The sequence below is a fragment of the Malania oleifera genome, chromosome 13 (genome assembly GCF_029873635.1).
Source record: "Malania oleifera isolate guangnan ecotype guangnan chromosome 13, ASM2987363v1, whole genome shotgun sequence".
Classification (NCBI taxonomy): domain Eukaryota; kingdom Viridiplantae; phylum Streptophyta; class Magnoliopsida; order Santalales; family Ximeniaceae; genus Malania; species Malania oleifera.
Window position 1 is genome coordinate 81,426,904 of NC_080429.1, and position 18,197 is coordinate 81,445,100.

The following is an 18,197-nucleotide window of genomic DNA, read 5'->3' on the forward strand; positions in this document are numbered from 1 at the left end:
TTAAAAATATAAGTCTCAATGCATGAATTAAAGCACCTAATTATGCAGTTTAAGCGCATAATCACATTCCCCCAACTAATGTTTTGCTAGTCTCTAGCAAATAACGTGAATGAACTCCAACACGGTATCCACAAATACTAACTCCAGTAAACATGAAATTAATGCTCATGCGATACAACCATGTCGGTTCACATACAAGAATATAACCAAATTTCACACAAGCTCATCATGTACAATGCACACAACTCCGAAGCAAGTCATTCATGCAAGTTTCATCATTATATAACAATTAAGAATAGTATACTCACATGAAGTTAACAGTAGTACAATTTAGAGTTAATGCGGTCATATAAATTTCGAGCATAAATAGGTGAAATCTCAAGAAATGTGTGGTGTGTGTGACTCATTACAATTAGGATACCAGTGGACACCTACAGAACGGTTGTTTTGACTTAACCTAACCAGTATACCCTCAAAAACACTCAAAAAAGAATGGGTTCACTCGTCATATGTGAGGAGGAGTGTCGCGATCAAACATCCCATATATTGCAAGGAACAAACGCTAAATGTATGGAGTGGACTAGTCTAAAAAAGGATCTAGCCTATTTGTGAGGTGTCGGGTTCTTCACCCTAGCATCTTCTCACGTACTCGTCATGTCCAACCAAGATTACCCTAGATCAACTTATTCACAAACCAGGCATGAATACATCTGAGGCATTAAGCGGTTGAAGAGTCTTCATATATGGAGAATATGTGTCGTGTCCATGACTTTTTATGCATTTCTATGGAGCAGGTATTAATCTTTTATTTCATGTGCATTTCTAATTTTCTTATTCTTTCTTCTGCTTAGTCTTCAATTTCTGTCTTTTCTTGGTCAAGTAGGACAATTATTACACTTCTTTTATTGTCTTTATACCAACAATGGGAATTAAGCTCGAACAGTAGTCCATAAACTAAGTCTATCTCTAAGGGTGGTTTAGCCTTCACATCTTGAGTAGGCTACAAGACCTAGGTTTTTATCTCCCCACTAGATGTCACCTCTAAGCTAGAAAGTAAAAAATAGATACTAGTGTACAAAGAGTATCCAGAAAAAAAAAAAAAAAAATGAAAGTTGAGTTTCATAAACTTTAAGCTGATGTCAAAAACTCAAAAGAATGATAAATGGCTCAACAATACCTCACAAAGTATCATAGTCGTCACGGGCACTCTCTCAGTGGTCATAAGGAACCATGAGTGCTACAAGTCACGTGAACGTGTATTTTCAGTCTCACGAGATACCATGTAAATACAAGAGTTTATATAGCCAAATTAACATAAGTGTACTGCCAATCAATTCTTCATGGAGTTACAAAATCATATAAAGAGAAACTACATATAAATGACTCAAGTGTGTAATTCTTAGGTTATATGCAAATATGTGAAGGGTATAAGTCAGTGTAATTCCTCAATACTCTTTCTTTCTTTCTTTTATTTTTTATTTTTTTATTAATTAATACAAAACCTAGCAAGTATACATGCACAGTATCACATGCAAATTCTCACCCCCCCCCTCCCCCCAAAATTAAAGTGGAACATTGTCTTTAATGTGAAAGCATAGGGGAAATAAAAAAAATTATGCATAGGTGAACAAACTAATAGAAGAAAAAAATATAGAAAATCACTACTAACTAATGCAACCGAAAAAGAAAAGAAAGATGCAAATAAGAACAAATAAAATGAAATGAAAAAGAAAAACAGTAAAATAGAAAGGTCAGAGGACTCCCCTTGGGTCTTGCAGAAGCAAGACCTCTTTATTTGGATCAAAGGGGGTCTGCAAGACCTCTTTATTTGGATCGTAGGGGGTCATGAGAGGCTTGAGCTGCTGTTCATTGACCATGAAATTGTTATCATTCATTGGATCTACAAGTTCTACTGTACTGTGAGAATGAATGTGTTCAACGATGTACGAGCCACCCTATCAAAACCGTAGTTTTCAGGGGAACCGATGTAATCTAAAGTTGTAGAAAAGATCTTGCTGATTGAGGAAAAGTTGTTTATCCTTGATTTTATGCAGCAACTGCATCCGCTTCTTTACTAAGAGATCCTTGTCATAAACTTTCCTCTTGGATTCTTTAAGCTCACACACCTGCAACTTTCTTAAGCCTATGACATCATTAAGTGAAAAGTTAATCTGTTTTATAATCTATAATGCATAATGCTGAATCTTAGCAGGTACAAAGCATGTCTTTTCGTAAATCAACCTGTAGGGAGTCATCCTTTAACTTTTCTTGAATGCAGTTCAGTAGGCCCAGAGCACATTAACCAATTTCTCGAACCAGGCTTTTCGATTATGACAATCCATCTTCTCAAGTATGATCTTGATATATGCAAAGAATTGACGCTTATCCTGCGTTATCCCATGTTTCGGAGTTCGATCGGCGGCAAGGTAGTTCACTATATCATCAAACCAAGGGCCTTGTGACATATCAATAGTAGGATAGATGTTGTCTAACATCTTCAGCACTTCTTTCTTTATCACCTCCGTCATGGTTGGGTTCGGTCTTCATCGCGCTTCACGGACTAGTATTGCATCTATCTTTGTGGACTGCCCCTCTGATTCTAGTAACTCTCTAATCAAGGAAACTTTTTCATCAAATACCTCAGGTAGTTCGGAAGATTCACCCTCAAATGCACCATCAGAACCAAATGCCAACAACAGCTCTAACATATCCAAGTCATCTACCACATCTAATGCGTGTACCTCTGAATCATCAAACCCAGTCGACGTCTTATTAAACACGTTCATCTCTAATGTTGTATTAAACACGTTCGACAATTAATCAAGGCATTAGAAGTAGCAAGTAATGGTCACCCAAGAATAATAGGTTCGTAGTAGATATTGGAGACAGGCTGCTAAATATCCAAAACCACAAAGTCCACTGGATAATAAAATTTGTCAACTTGTACTAACACATCTTCGATAACACCTCGTGGAGCTTTTAGTGATCTATCTGCCAACTGTAGTATTATAGGTGTTTTCTTCAGCTCACCTAAAACCAGCTGCTCATATATTGAAAATGGAAGCAAGTTCACACTACTCCCCAAATCAAGTAAGGCTCTCCCAATACGAGATTTACCAATCATGATAGAAATAGTGGGGGAACCAGGATCTCTGAGCTTCTGAAGAGTCTGACTCGATATCAACACACTAACTTGCTCGGTCAAGAAAGCTTTCTTCTTTACGTTCAATTTCCTTTTCACTGTGCATAGATCCTTCAGAAATTTTGTGTAAGCAGGAACTTACTGTATGGCATCCAGAAGTGGAATGTTGATCGTCACCTAATTGAATATTTCTTGAATCTCAATGTGATACTTATTCTTCCGACCAGATGTCAATCTATGAGGGTAGGGCACCAAAGGTTGATTCCTTAACAGTCTCATCCTCCTTATTTTCTGACTTTTTTGAATATGAGCCCGCTTCATCTGATTTTTCTTTTCCCTTATTTGTTTCAACTGTCACTTCAGATGTTGGAGCAACTATTTTTCAATTAGTGGGTATTTCAGGATGGGAAACTTTTTTTCCGCTCCTCAAGGTAATAACCGCCTTTGTCGTTTCAATAGATCCCCTGAAACAGTATGCACTGGTTGCTGTTGTTGTCGATATACCTGGGGATTAGGTTGAGGCTGTGTAGGAAATTTCACTTTTTTCTAAGGTATTCAACAATGTACTTATTTTATTCATGGTGTCTCTCAGCTTACTAAAGGCTTGATTATTCTAATTGTTGGTTGTGACGTGAATCTGCATGAATTTTTGAAACATGTTCGCCATCTATGTCATGCTATCATCAGGAGATTTCTTTGCTAGAATAGGAGCTAAACTTGGTTGAAATCTCGAGGGTATGTAGCTCTGAGAAATTTGTTGTGGCTACTATTGCGGTTGAGGAGCTGCAACTGAGTGATATAACGGCTGCAGAGGTGGTGCATAAGATTGAGGAAATTGCTAAAATTGTGAGGAAGATGGATCAAACTGATCGTTCCTCCATGATAAGTTCGGGTGATTCTACCATCCTGGATTAAAAGTGTTTGAGAATTGCTAATTTTGGGATTTGTTGACCCAATTTGCTGATTGTATCTGACCAGATCCACTCTCCTACAATCCTAGTAGAAACGAACAATCCTCCACCGATTTCACAGCTTTCACTTTCTCTAACTCCATAACCTCTAGTTTTTTAGACAACGCAGCAATCGGAGCCTATAGACTGATTTCCTCTTTAACCTCGTATCTGCGTCCACCACTAATCACTCTGAGAGGTTGTGCTGCCATTGGTGCCCTATCATATTATGTGTTCCATTGTTGGGCACTCTCATCTAAATACCTGAAGAATGATATAGCCTCATCTGGTCCTTGCTGAAGAACTCCCCGTTGCACATAATCTGGAGAAACTGTTTACATTTAGGGATAAGTGTAGTATAAAAATAATTCACTAACCTCCAAGATTTGAATCCATGATGTAGACATATATTCATCAGGTCCTTGAATCTCTCCCAGCAAACTTGGAATGTCTCGTCACCTCTCTGTATGAACTAACTGATCTACTCCTGCAGGTACTGAGTTCTTTGAAAAGGAAAGAACTTATGTAAAAACTCATGCTGCATTTCAGCCCAGCTAGTAATAGAGTTAGGCCGCGGAGAATTAAACTAGATTTTTGCCTTATCTTTCAAAGAAAAAGAAAACAGGCGAAGTTTGATATACTTATCGGTTCCAGCCCTATTAATGAAAATGGTGCAGAACAACTCAAAATCTGTCAAGTGTTGGTATGGACTCTCAAAATCCATCTTGTAAAGCTAGGGTATCACAGATAACATACCATGCTTAATTGTGAAGTTCGGTGCATCTTGTGGTAACATACAATCTAGGAAGGTGTAGATGTGTGTGTGGGCTACAGAAAATCCTGGAGTGTACTTGGTGCAGGTGCAGCCATAACTTCCTCAAAGAATTCTTCAAACAAATTACTCAAATCATATTCAAAATCACTCGTAAAAGTAACAAGTAACAGTCAGATTATGTGCTCTGTGTGTCACTACTGGTGTTAAGTGAAAATTTGGCTAGTCTAATTAAATTATATCGGACCCAAGGCATCAAACATCAATGCAAACAATAGAAATTCATTGACACAGTAGCAAACAAGCATGATCAAAATTTTTTAAAATTTTTAAATTTTTTATTTTTTATTTTTTAGTTAATGAAAAATCAAAAATAATTGGAAAAACACAAAATTTGAAATTAAATCTGGCACTCCCCGGCAACGGCACCAAAAACTTGACTCACTCAAAAAATGAGCAGCTCGAAAGCTATCCCAAGTATAGGAGTTCTGCCATGTAATATTTAGCCCACGGGCCAGATCGTCTCCTCTGAGAATTCAATTTAATCTCAAATTTTACGTAATTCCAATCAAAAAATAAGAAACAAAAGGGCACTAAACGTAGTTTAGATTCAGGTTTTCTTTAACGAATTATAATAATGTGCAATTTAAATTCTAAATCCTAACACGCACTAAATTAACATTGAAAAACGAAAATCCTACGTTTAAAATTTGAAACAAAAGTTCAAAGATCAAAACTTTACTACGAAATTCAAACATGCAACTTTAAAATAAACTCAAATGAACACAAATGCATATAAAAATTAATTTCCAATGCAATCAATAACTCGAACCAAAATTAACCCTTTAATAATTAAACTATGAACGAGAACGTGATAAAAATTCAAACTTCAATTAAACTGAACTTAAAATAATTAAAACCCAACAAAAGTTAAATTCTAAGTAAGACAACGATTTTAAATCCTTAAGAAATTATATATATATTTTTTTAAGAGATTAAACCGAACCTTAACAATGAAAAATAACCCAACCAAAATTATTTCTAATAATGACATTAAAAAAAACATAAATTGAATCTAATAATAATAACCCAAAAGAAATTTAAAGTTCAAAACTTTAATTAAAATTCAACTCCAAATTAATAGTAATTAATCAAATATTTAAATGCAAGAAAGAAATAAAGAGAAAAAAACTATAGAGAGAGAGAGAGAGAGAGAGAGAGAGAGAGAGAGAGAGAGAGAAAGATGGCTGGCCATGGTGTGTTGGAGCAGCTGTGAGGAGTAGCACACAGGGAGGTCTTCGGGTTGCTGGTTGCAGTAGCCTCACGCAATAGCAGTGTGGGACATCTCGTGTTTAGGGAGGCAAGAGGAGGGCCTCTGGTTGGTCTTCCAGCAGTAGCAGTTGCAGCAGAGAAGCTTCCAGCAGCAGCAGCACAAGAAGACCAACCTTGCACCAGGACGACAGCGGCAATGGAGGATAGCAGCAACTCAAGCCGGAAGGAGGAGCATTGGATTTTCAACATAGTAGCAGAGAGAACTGAGGAAGTAGCAGCATAGCAATAACAGCAGTAGCCAGAGGGAACGACACACAGGGGGAAGACAGAAAAGAGAATAGAAAAGAGAGGAAGAGAAGATAGGGAAAGGGAGAGTTAGGAAAGAATAGAGGAGAGAGGAAGGAGAATAGAATAGGGAGTTCGGGGAAAGAAGGAGTTGGGAGCAGGAAGCTGAGAGGAAGGGGAAAGGAGAAAAGAGGAGAGAAGGAAGGAAGAGGGTGGGGCGCTGCCAAGAGAGAAGAAAAAAAAAGCAATTTAAAAGGAGTGAGAGTGGGGGGCAAGCCCTAGGCATGGGAAAGGAGAGGTTCAGACCCTGCTGCACGGCCGGGTGAAATCAACATGTTATTATTTTTTTTTTCTTTTTCTTTTTCTTGTTTCTCCTTTTCTTTTTTTTCTATTTCCCAGAAAACTAGGCTAGTTTTGACCATCTTAGAGCCCATATCTCTCAAAACATAAAACATGAAATCTGTAGATAAATTTCTCATCTTTTCACAGCATTTTGAATGGTCTCTATTGGAACTCGGATGAGAAAATTATGCCCAAATTATGAAGCAGTGCTGATTTTAGCTTCCAATAATTTTTCCTGCAATGAAAAGATACCAAAAATTCATAAATTACTCAATAAAACCCAAATATTATCAATAGGACACAATGTTAAAAAATCAAGAGTAATTAGGTATTTAATTAAAAATATAAGTCTCAATGTATGAATTAAAGCACCTAATTAAGCAGTTTAAGCACGTAATCATTTACTATGACTTTCCTGAAATCGTCACCTCAGGAAAAACACAGAAACCACTACAGAAGCCCTGCCTCTAAACTGCAAAACAAAATCTCAAATCCTTTTTCCAATACTCTGGTATTGTTTCCATTGCACTCTAAAATCTACAAAACCTAGCAACCTAGGCCCTGATACCAAACTGTAACGACCTACCTAGTTTACTACATATAATTTTTTTTCCACATAATAATATACATAATATCTAGTTAAACTGTCAGTCATAGTCAACCTAGACCCGTGGGTATCAGGGATATATGTGTCATAAAACTCTGATACTTAAGTAGCGGGAAATATAAAATTATATACATGTCATTAATACCAGAAACCATACCAGAGTTATACTAAATCTGTCATATACATATACATATAGTCATCCACCAAAAAGACTGAAAAGTACTCCTAGGGTCTCCACCCAAAAATCCATCTGACCCTAACCTATCAACTTACCCTATAGACAGGGTAGCTCAAACAAATTCTACTACTGCGGGACTCTATCCGCCCACCTACCTGGATTTCCTAAAAAGTTTGTAATGCTAGGGTGAGACACCTCTCAGTAAATGAGACAAATTAATATTAGTATGTGGTAGCATGAGTATTTTTCGTGGTATACATATAAACTGTACATAATTCATAACTGGTATAACAGTTGTATCACATTGCATAAAACATGGTTTATCATAATATAGCATATCATACTAAATTTCTGTACTGAAAAATCATCTTACATAATCATATCATACGTAACTTATTACCCAAGATAGATAGTTAGTTAGTTATCGTCATGTCTTACCCCCCACAAGACAGGGTTGTGCAGCCCGAAGGCGGGACCTAGCAATGGCTGGCTGACCATGCTAAATCAAACATAAGTCTATAAGTACGATGGGCATGTTCCACTTGTGCCGGTCTACCAAGGGAACTATGACACTCCCATAAAGCCACATCGACTACCATCTCCCACACTCTACATAAGATGTGTGGTAGCACTAACATATTCATAGTCATAAACATATAGCTACGGTACCGTGCTTCATAAAACTAAACTAAGCTATCCAGTTTTTGATAACATATAATACATTCCATATTACACATAACTGTATCGCATTTCAGAGTAATATCTGACGTAAACATATTTCATAATTTCTTACATATCATACATAGTCACGGCATCAACGCCGACATAATTTGTAATGTAAAATCATGGCATTTTTGCCAGCATAATTCATGACATAGAAATCATGACATTTTCGTCGGCATAATTCATAAAGTAATAATCATAAATTCTTGCATTATTTATCATAATCTTTAAAACATATTTCTTGTACTGGTTTTAGGGTTTTCTTGAAAACTGCTAAAACATACTTATCTGGTAAAACTCATAATGTTTCAATATAGCATAAATTTCATGGGAATATTATACTCATGCCACACAAATATTCATAGCCTTATAAATTCATAATTTATCCTGAAATCATATTTCCATATAAAATATGCTTAAATAATTTCTCTGTTTATGTACTCCGACTGGTGTCGATATAAAACCTATGAGGCAGGGGTCTCTTCCTCTAGTTCGCCACCCCCTCACACTCTTGTATACTGGCCTCCACTACCATGGCCTTGTCCACCAACTCCAAGAAATTCTAGGTCTACAATGCCACCACCTGTGCGCGTATTCCCTACCTCAAACCTCTCACAAGCCTCCGGGCCTTCTTCGGCTCATCCAGGATCATGTGCGGGATGAAGGGAGATAGCTCCACAAACTTGGCCACGTACTATTGTACGGTCAAGTGCCCCTGTGTTAGATTCAAGAACTCCTCTGCCTTGACTTCCCTAATGGAAATGAGGAAATACCTGTAGAATAAGATCTCCCTAAATCGGCTCTAGGTGATAGCCACAAGTCCTGGCCTCTGCTCCTCTACCAGCCTTACTGCTCTCCACCATCGTTTAGCCTCTCCTATCAATTTGAAAGTGGCTTACTGCACCCTCTGCTCATCAGTGCAATGTAAAACAATCAGAAGCTCCTCAATCTCCTGAACCCAATCCTCAGCTGCGATCGGGTCCGCTCCTTCTGTAAACGTTAGCGGACTCATACGGGTGAACTGCTCAATAGTGCAGCCCCGATCTACCTGTGAGTGATTCTGTCCTCCAGGGTCCCGCAAAATTTCCTTCCTAATTTGTCGAGCTAAACCTCGCAGCACCATCGAGGTATCTAATTCCTCCTCGCTAGAAGTATCCACATTATTATTACCTCCAGCATCTACGCCTTTTATCCCTAGGATCCATCCTGAAAAAAAAAAAAAAAAAAAGCAAAGAATAGTTTCTTAGAATCCTATTGCTGGGACCTGACCAATACAACAAATTAGGTAAAACTATAGAATTTCCTACATTCTTGTACTAAAATACTTAGATTTCCCTTATGCACTTTTCTCACACAAATAAACCCTTTGACCTCCAAATTCCCAATCTTAGGTTTCAATCTTACTACACAGAAATAGAATCGTTGATGGTATCTCATATTTTCCTAAAACCGTCGCCTCAGGAAAATCACAAAAAACCATCACGAAATTCCAGCGTCCAGGCTATAAGACAAAACCCAATACCCTTAACTCATTCCTATACTCTGGTAGTATACTCTACTATAGTCTACAGAACCTAACAACTTAGGCTCTAATACCACAACTGTAGCGCCCCAAACCCACTGGAGCTCGGAGTGCTAATATTCCATAAATAACCCTATAATACTCTAATACCACACACACCATATCGACGAACCCAGTGGGGTTTAAAGTAATACCATCCCATAATTAGTTTAAACAAACAAATAGCGAAAACAAAATATACTTTTACAACCATGCATACCAGAGTACTACCTCTTAAACCTTAATATCAACATCTCCCCAAAAACATATAACAACCCCGAATAACCAAAACAATCAAATATAAACAAAATATTGTCCCAACACTATTCACTCTTAGCTAGCTCGTCTAGGTCCTGCCCTAAAGCTTCTAGACTTGGTTTCCTAAAAGTCCTGAAAAAATTTGTATATTTATTGGGATAAGACACTTCTCAGTAAGACGAAATAGATTATTGTCAATGTGTGGCTAATATGAGTTCTCATGAATTTAAACACATTCTTTAATTTAATTTATTTGACAGATATGACATTTGTACAACATAACTCGCACCTATGCAATTGAAAATACACATTTCTTTTAGAATATAAAACAGTTCGTTAAATAACCCCATTTACATAAATTCACATATATGCGTAGAAGAAACCCTATTTTGGACATACAACATCATCATGTATAAACCCCCATGATAGGGTTGTGCGGTCCGAAGACTGGACCTAACCCTGGCTGGCCTACTAGGCTAAGTCAAACCTCATGTCTGAAAGTTCGATTTGCCGACCCAGCCTGGTCTAGACTCCAAGGGGTACACAACCCTTTCATGGTCTAATCGACTTGTCAATTCCAACACTTCTATCCAGAACAATGTGGTTACACTATCTCAATCACTTGCTACGATACCATGCTCTCATCACAACTGGTCCTCACAGTTCTTTGTTAGCTTTACCATGATCCCAAGAGAGAGCTGAATTGGTATTTTTAAAATTTGATCCCTAGGTCAATCTCCTAATACCAATATATTCAAAACCCTATGGTCAATCTAGTGCAAGTAAAGTAAATGTATACCAGAAAGTAAATAAAGTAGTTTAATCAATCACACAAGCACTAGAAAGCAGTAAAGGAACGGTGACACGTAGAAATGTTATCGAGGTTCGGCCAATTGCCTACATCCCCGCCTTGGCTAATAAGAACAAAGATTAACACTATCACTTGCTCACTTAAACGGGTGGAGCGGCACCTATACAAACCAAGTCAATTCAAGGGCTGACCTCAACAGTTACAACAATCCTTACTGGGCTGGATTACCGCCCCCTCAGGCCATGCCTGGAATCACTCAGATTTACAATCAAATGGCACAGATAAAAGTGCTTTCAAGTAAATCAGATATGTACCCAAATACGTTCAATCACATACACCACGAATGATTTAATATGTAAGCTCAATGTGGTCTAAATAGTTCACCTCTCAAATGTATTTTCTATCAATGTAATGAGTACGTGAGAGTGTCAACAATCAATCTTCGTATTTCAAGATGTTCTCAATCAAAGTGCTCAAATAAAGATACCACTCAAGTTTCAAATATTCCAAAGAGCATAATATGTCGATCACGCAAGTAGTGTATATGCTTGGTTTGCAAAAGAGTTGCAATCTTTGTATTTAGAAAATGATGTATACTTGAATAAATATTGCAACAAAGATTAATACAAACGCAAATATCTTTTCACAAATATATAAATATAAATCCCACAAGATATTTGAGTAAATTTGAAAACGATTTTGCAACCCAAAAACAAATACAAGCTTCCTAAGATATTGCAATATGAGTGCAACACTCATAAGCTTAGTCAAGTCTTCTTAGGATAGGCTTATGAGCAAAGCCCTCTAAGAACACTTAGGTTTAGCTCTCAATGAAAAATCAATTCAATCACAAGCAATGAGAGAGCAAACCTAATTACAAAAACACTCAAGACACTTACAAAGGATTTAGGACTTAGAGAAGGTAAGTTTGAGTGATTTTGAGAAAAAGTATGAGTAGTAGAAAGTATTTTGCTTGAGAGAAAATTTTGGATTTTGTTTGCTAATCAAGTTTCTAATTTTCCCAAATGAAGGGGTATTTATAGACATCCCAAGAATTTTTACCGTTACGGACAAGGCTGAAATTATTAGAAAAGTTTAATGATGTATTAGCCATTTTAACCCTGTTTTAAAATTATTAACCACGGTAAAAATTCACAACAACCCGAGAGGCCCGATCGACCAGAACACTTTCGGTCAACCCAAGTTCATATGGCTCAGTCGACTGGGACATTTTTGAACTGGGGACTTGGTCGACCGGACGAGTATGTCTGAAGGGCGAATTTCCATTTTGCGAGGTTCGGTCGACCAGACTATTTTGAACTGGCGATTCGGTCGACCAGATAGTTGGGATTTCTCCTAAGGACCCTCGGTCGACTGGACAGTTGGAGTACATTTTTCTCTCAGTCGACCAGGAAGTCAAAATGTTGACTTCAGGAGGGTTCGATCGATCGGGGCCATTTGAACTGCAAGCGTTTTGTTGACCGGGTTGTGGTCAACTAGTTGACCTAGATCCGATTCAGTTGACCGGGGCAAAATGAACTACCAAGGTCGGTCGACCGAAAGTGCACAAAGTGTGCATTTCGGTCCTCATTCAATACACTTTCACCCTATTCAAGTGCCTAACATTTATGAGTGCAAAGGTGAGTGTTCTAGGGTCATTTCTGGGCCCTTTTGAAGACACCAAAAAAGTCCAGTGTCAGTCGACCGATCCCTAAGGTCTTTCTAAGGTCATTTGCATTATGAGCTTACGTATTTAACCATGCATGTGGGGTGTATGATTACTACAAGTAAGATCCCTAATTACTATTACAGACCAATTACATAAATGAATTATATATTACAACGCAAAGTAATTATGTCTTCAATCTTCACTTGCTCTATGTGCATTAAGATCTAACAGCCTAAGTTCTTGCACAAAACCTCAAACACCCATTAGATACAATGAGTATTTGTCATAATCAAAACCGGGCGTGACTTATAAGGTCAACATTCTCCCCCTTTTTAATGATGACAAATACGATTAGCAAAAATATTGGTTTAAGCCTAAAAGGCTCCCTTTATCAATAAGCATCCTATTTATTTTTAATCAAATTTATTTTTAATCAAATGATTTTACCCATTATTTTTTACCCTTTCCACCTCCCCTTTTTAGCAACAGCAAAAAGGGTTATATGAGTTAATGCCCTAGGCAATGGGTAAGTATTACAGTTATACATGAAGAATTTTGGAAATATTTAGTAAAATTTCGGTGGAGTGCCATTTGTAAATCAAACTTTCCAAAATAAATCATGTATAAGTGTAACCTATTTGAGTTTAAATATATTCTAACAGTTTATCCACAACTACTCAAACAGTCCAGTATGGTCCAACAATCAAGTATAAATTTTAATATCATCATGAAATTGATAAGAAAGTTGTACATGGCAAATGATAATCATTATACATTACATCAATATTATCATGCTATAGAAATAATGCATGTGCACACTATCAATAATCAGCTTTCACAAAGTCTAAAACAAGAAGGCAAGTCAACAATAATACTAGTTGCTAAGACTTAGAAAGTTCTCATTTGAGTGCTCCCCCTAAATTTATACAATTAATGAAACATCTAAGAAGCTTCCCTACTCTGCATTAAGCCTAACTCGCAGCTAATTTGTATGAACCTATCCTCGGGAAGTGGTTTAGTGAATATATCCGCCCACTGTTCATTGGTGCATACAAACTCAAGTGCTACATCTCCTTTTTGCACATGATCATGAAGAAAGTGGTGTCTAATCTCAATGTGTTTAGTTCATGAATGTGAGATAGGATTTTTGGAGATGTTGATTGCACTAGTATTATCACATTTAATCTGTATCGTATCATAGTGCAATTTGTAATCCATAAGTTGTTGTTTCATATAACGAGTTTGGGCACAACAACTTCCAGTCGCAATATATTCAACTTTGGCTGTGGATAAGGCAACTGAGTTTTGTTTCTTAGAGAACTAAGAAACAAGAGATTGTCCTAAGTAATGACAAGTGCGGCTAGTGCTTTTTCTATCAACCTTACCATCGGCAAAGTCAGCATCAGTGTAACTAACAATCTCAAAGGAAGTATGCTTAGGGTGCCACAAGCCTAATTCTATAGTCCTAACTAGATACCTAAGGATTCGTTTGACAACTTTTAAGTGAGATTCCTTAGGGGCAGCTTGAAACCGAGCACACATACACACACTAAACATAATATCAAGCCTACTAGTGGTGAGGTATAGCAGACTCCCAATCATGCCACGATACAATTTTACGTCAACAGGGATTCCTTGCTTATCTTTGTCAAGTTTAATGGAAGAGTTCATAGGTGTACCAAGAATTTTACAATCTTCCATATTAAATTTCTTTAGCAAGTCCCTAATGTATTTAGATTGGCATATGAAAGTCCCATGATTAGCTTGCTTAATTTGTTGTCCTAGGAAGAAACTAAGTTCACCCATCATGCTCATTTCAAATTCACTGTGCATGCATTTGGCAAACTCATTACACAACTCATCATTAGTTGCTCCAAAAATGATATCATCAACATAAATTTGAACAAGGAGCATATCATCATTTTTGGATTTGATGAAAAGTGTAGTGTCAATCTTGTCACGGGTAAACCCATTTTCTAGTAGAAAACCACTATGCCTCTCATACCAAGCTCTAGGAGCTTGTTTCAATCCATAAAGGGCTTTAGACAACCGGTAAACATGATCGGGATATTTATGATTTTCAAAACCGGGTGGTTGTTCTACATATACCTCTTCACTAATGTAGCCATTTAGAAAAGCGTTTTTAACATCCTCTTGAAACAATTTAAAATTTTTAAAAGCGGCAAAGGCAAGTAGCATGCGAATGACTTCTAACCTAACAACAGGAGCATATGTTTCATCAAAGTCAATCCCTTCCTGTTGGTTATATCCTTAGGCAACTAGTCTAGCTTTATTCCTAGTTACTACCCCATTCCCATATTTCTTATTTCTATATAACCATTTAGTTCCAATGATGGTGAGCTCATTAGGCCTAGGAACTAGAGTCCACACTTTACTTCTTTCAAATTGATTAAGTTCTTCTTACATGGGCATCACCCAAGACTCATCCTCTATGACTTCTTTAATATTTTTAAGTTCTTCTTGGGATAAGAAGGCGGAGTGATTTACTATATTTCTTAAGGAGGATCTTGTGGCTACTCCATGACTCACTCAAAAAATGAGCAGCTCGAAAGCTATCCCAAGTATAGGAGTTACGTCGTGTAATATTCAGCCCAAGGGCTAGATCGTCTCCTCAGGGAATGCGTTTTAATATCCAATTTTACGTTGTTCCAATCGAAATTAGAAAGGTATTGAACTCAGTTCAGATTCAGGTGTTTTCAAGATTGTTCAATTTCACTTTTGACGAATTAAATGACATGTAATTTAAAGTCCTAAAACTAATATTCGGTAAATTAAAGAACAAAAAGGGGAAATCCTAGTCTACTCAAAGAAATACTGGAACACACACTGAACTTCGGAATTAAAACTAAAACTAGTAACTTTAGTACGTAATTAAAACACGCGGGAATGGAAACTTAATCAAATTTAAACACACACTAAAAATTGAATCTTTAACCAAAGCAATAACTCGAACCACAATCACAATTTAAGCACAAAACAAACAAAAATTTAACACATAAACAATAACAAAAATAATAATAATAACACGAGAAATCAAACCAAACTTAATTAAAAAGACTAAGTTAAAACTCCCACTAATTAGATAAACAAATAAATAATTTCAACAAGAATTAAATACATGAAAATGTTCAACTTAAAAAGAAATTTCAAATAACATTTAAAAAAATTAAACTTTATTCAATATTTAAAGACTTAACAAAAATAAATAAAAGTGAGAGAGATAAAGAGAGAGAGAGAACAGAGGGGCTCGGGGATGGACTGCTGGTACTCTGTGGCTGTCACGGCCGAGTTGCAGAGGGTGGTCAAGGTGGAGGTTGGCCGTTTGGTCTGGCAAAAAAGGGCTGCTGCTGTGGAGATCAAATGGCAGAAAGTAGTGGCCGTGGGAGGAGACTGCTACTGGTAGAGCTGGGTCTCAGGTGTTCAGGTCCTCCACGATGGCTGCAAGAGAGTGGAGTTCAAGGGAGGAAGTACAAGGAAAGCAAAGGAAGAGATCAGAGATAAGAGAAGGATCATAGAGGGAGAGTAAGAAGAGAAACAAAAACAGAACAAAAACAAAAAGAAAAGCAACAAGAGAAAAGGGAAAAAGAGAAGGGAGAGTGAGGATTTAGGGAGAGTTGGTGCGCAGGGCACACAGGAGCACCGGGGGAAAAGGGGACTAAATAAGGAAAGGCTTTGCCCTAGACCCAGACTGGTGAAGGACCCGACCCACTTGGACAATCCGACCAAAATGAATCTGACCCGGCTTGCATGGCCGGGTCACATCACCCTTTAATTTTTTTTTTCTTTTTTTTCTTTTCATTTTTTCATTCTCTGTTCACCACCAATTTTAACCTTCTTGAAGCTTGTTTCTCATGAGACTTAAAAAATAAACATTGTAGATAATCTTCTCTTCTTTCTCCAAAAATTTGAATCGTATCAATCGGAGCTCGGACGGAAAAGTTATGCATGAAATACGAATAGGTATCGGTTTTGGTTCCCGGGAATTTTCCTGTGATAAAAAATTAGCAAAAATTCATAAATGGTGCAATAAATTTCAAGAATGATAAATATGGAACTTTATTAAAATATTGGACAAATTTGGACATTTAGTTAAAAATATAAGCCGTAAAAACCGAGTTAAAATGCCCAATTACGCAGTTTTGACGCGTAATCACACCCTCCAACTAACGTTTTGCTAATCTCTAGCAAATGACGTGAATGAATTTCAAGGTAGTGCCCAAAACTACAAACTCCGGTGAAAATGAAATCAATGCACATGTGACACAACCATACTGTTTCTCATACAAGAATATAACTGAATTTCACACAGGCTTGTTCATATTCAATACACATAACTTCAAAGCACGTCACTCATGCAAGTTTCATCGTTTATATGTCATTTAAGAGCAATATACTCATATGAAGTTAACCAACGGCACATTTTAGAGTTAATGCAGTCATATAAGTCCGAGTATAAATAGGTAAACTCTCTAGGTGTGTGTGATGTGTGTGACTCGGTACACCTAAGATACCAGTGGACACCTACAAAATGGTGTCTTTGACTTGGCCTAACTAGTACATCCTCAAAAAAACTCAAAGAAAATGGGTTCACTCGTCATATGTGAGGAGGAGTGTCGCGATCAAACATCCCATATATTGAAAGGAACAAACGCTAAGTATATGGAGTGGACTAGTCTGGAAAGGATCTAACCTATTTGTGAGGTGTCGGGTCCTTCACCCTAGCATCTTCTCACCTACTCGCCACATCCAATTGAGACCACCCTAGATCAACTTATTCACAAACTTGTCATGAATACATTTGAGGCATTAACCGGTTGAAGTATCTTCATACGTGGAAAACATGTGTCGTGTCCTTGACTTTTTGTGATATGTATGTGGACCGACATTGACATTTCGTTTCATGCGCATGTTTATTTCTTATTCTTTCATTTGCTCATTCTTTATTTTCACTTTTTTCTTGGGCAATAAGGACAATCTTAATACTTCTTTTGTAATCTTCATACCATTAATGGGAATTGAGCTCGAATAGGGGTTCATGAATTAAGTCTATCTCTAGGGGTGGCTCAGCCTTCACATTTTGAGTAGGCTACAAGACCTTGGTTTCTATCTCCCCACTAGGTGTCACGTCTAGGCTAGTAAATCAAAACATAAACTAGTGTACAAAGGATATCTAGAAAAAAAAAAAAGTTGAGTTTCATGAACTCTGAGCTGACGTCAAAAACTCAAAAAAACAATATTTTGCTCAACAATACCTCACAAGGTGTCATAGTCATCACGGTTGTTCTCTCAGTGCTCACAGGAAACCTTAAGTGCAATGAATCACATGAATGTGTTTATTCAGCCTCGTGAGATGCCGTGTAAATACAAGAAATTATATAGCTAGATTAACACGAGTGTACTACCAATCAATTCTTCATGGAGTCATAATAATCATATAAAGAGAAACTACGCATGATTGACTCAAGTGTGTCATTCTTAAGTTATACGCAAGTATGTGAAGAGTATGCAACAATGTTCAGCATAGCATGATGCAAAGTAATTCCTCGGTGCTCTTCCCTTCTTCTCTCTTTCTTTTTGATTTTTTGTTTTGATTTTTTTTGTTTTTT